Below are 2787 nucleotides of genomic sequence, written 5' to 3' on the forward strand. Positions count from 1 at the left end.
CGCGGTCATAAGATCGCGGTTTCGATTCCCAGACCGGGCGTTGTGAGTGTTTATTGAGCGAAAACACCTAAAGCTCCACGAGGCTCCGGCAGGGGATGGTGGCGAACTCTGCTGTACTCTTCCGCTACAACTTTCTCTCACTCTTACTTCCTGTTTCTGTTGTGCCTGTAATTCAAAGGGTCAGCCTTGTTACACTGTGTCACGCTGAATATCCTCCGAGAACTACGTTAAGGGTACACGTGTCTGTGGAGTGCTCAGCCACTTGCACGTTAATTCCACGAGCAGGCTGTTCCGTTGATCGGATCAACTGGAATCCTCGACGTCGTAAGCGACGGAGTGCCAACAACAACAACAATACACACACTCTTACATGAAAACATACATATATGTGTGTATAAGTGTGTGTGTGTAGTTCGCATTAATGGACAGATGTTGTGCGTGCGTAATAGAAGACTAAGGTTTGGTTCCACGGCATCCTGTTACTATTTCCTTACTTCCCCTTTCTTTTCCTGCTCCTCTAGGATAGGGAAGGATAATGAAAAATTGTTTTTTTCTTCCGGTTTATCTGATGTAGTTTTGTAAATTTGACACCGTCGCTCCCTATTGGAGCAAATATTCCACTGTAGATATTTTGATTTGAAGGTCATAACATAATATGAAGGGTCGGTCACATATGCTTTTACTTGAACACGACTGAGGACAACGAATATCATTGTTCTCGTCTCTGAAGCCTTTGCGGTTCTTTGAAGTGGTTGTGGTAATGGTACTGGTAATTGTGATGGTGGTAGTGGTGGTGGTAGTGATACTCATTGATAGGTGATGGGTGTTGTTTATTACGAAAGAATTGGATGAAATTGCTATTGTTATTCGTATTGTTGTTGCTGTTGTTGATAGTCTTGTGATCAAGAAATCATATGAGGTATTCTAGTTGTTACCATCACATTTATAATTTGTAGGTAAAATGTGCCGAAGATTACAATGTACTGCATTTGATGGCATATAAGATACACTTTTCTTTCCACAAATATATGTCTCAAAAATTCACTCCATGTCCCACATGCAAAGTAAGACCTTCCCTAAGCTAACTTTATTCTCGACGTTCACTACTATTGGTCACTTCTCTCTAACCTGACTTCTTGCTTTATGTTCAGCACTACCGCTGACCCACTTTTTATACACAATAATGTTTTCTGCCATAGCTAATGTACTTTTGTAATGATTTGTGATGTACTGTTAGAATGCTTTAAATGCTGGTTTCAAATTTTGGCATATGGCCAGCAATTTCATGGGACGGAGTAAGCCGATTATATCTAGCCCGTTGTTCAACTGGTATTTATTTTATCGACCCCAAAATAATCAGTTCAGTTTCACAGCGTAGCACCTTGGACAAGTGTCTTCTACTATAGCTTCGGGCCAACCATAGCCATGTGAGTGGATTTAGTAGACGGAAACCGAAAGAAGCTTCTGTGTGTATGTGTGTGTGTATGTGTGTGTGTCTTTGTGTGTTTTAGTGTCTGTGTTTATCCCCCTCTATCGCTTGACAACCGATGTTGGTGTGTTTATGTTCCTGTAAATTAGCTGTTCGGCAAAACAGATAAATAGAATAAGTACTATTCCATAAAAAGTACTGGAATCGATTCAACCAACTAAAACTTCTTCAAAGCAGTGCCCCAGCATGGCCGCACTATAATGACTGAAATGAGTAAAAGATAAAAGATATTAATGATAATGAATTTCTACTTATCCTAATGGATTATCTATGAAGGTGGCCGGATGCTATTCATATTAAAAATAGGAAGAATATTACGTGTAATTTCTTTTCAGAATCAGCTTGCAAGTGAGCTGCAGTCATCCTCCCTTGGTGAGCGAAACTTTGCTAAAGAATATTTGGGCAAATATATTTGCGTTAAAGATTTTGGTGTCAGCCAAAGTCACGAATTATTCGATGGGAATAATCTCAATCATTGAAGGCTTTAGATTGGCAGGATTCTTTATAATGCATCATTATATCACTCGCAAATAGAATTGCAGAACGTATGGTAAACAATTAGAATGGGGCTAAAGACGTTCTCCTGCTACAAAGGTAATATTAGCCATTTTCGTGTCGATCATTACTCAGTTATCGCACAATTCCAAATATCAACAAAGTTTACAAAGTGCTTCTGCATCTATAAAATGAAGGATTTGTTCACCATTGACAAGTATTATTCCAATGCTGAGAAGATGTAATAGAAAAATGTTATAATTCGACATCTGGAGTTGAAAGTTTTGAAATGCAAGCTGAGGACAATATTGCTCATGTTACAAGATATAGGGATAAATTTTGGTTCATGCACATTGTCAAGACAGAAAATAAATAAATAAATAGATCAGTAAATAAATAAATAAACTGGATATCTTGAAGCAGGAGAATGTAATGCGCATAGCAACGATCATGATAGTACCCATTTTGGTAGTAGTAGTAGTAGTAGTAGTAGTAGTATGGGGGCATGCGCTGTTACAGTGCGTCGCTGCATCTATCATTTGTTGGTGATTCCTTTCTACTCTTGGTAGGTAACATCTTTGCACAATCAGGAAACAACCCTCTAACCCATGGGTCTGTTCTAGGTAGTCATTTCTGGTGAGGGTTTTACGAAGTCGGAGTGCAAATCCTACGTCAACCTCTTAGTACTTATTCTATCGACGTATTTTGCCGAACCGCTAAGTTACAGGAACGTAAACAAACCAGCACCGGTTGTCAAGTGATGAAAGGTGATAAACACAGACATAAGGACACACACACACACA

The sequence above is a fragment of the Octopus bimaculoides genome, chromosome 11 (assembly GCF_001194135.2).
Source record: "Octopus bimaculoides isolate UCB-OBI-ISO-001 chromosome 11, ASM119413v2, whole genome shotgun sequence".
NCBI classification, from domain to species: Eukaryota; Metazoa; Mollusca; class Cephalopoda; order Octopoda; family Octopodidae; genus Octopus; species Octopus bimaculoides.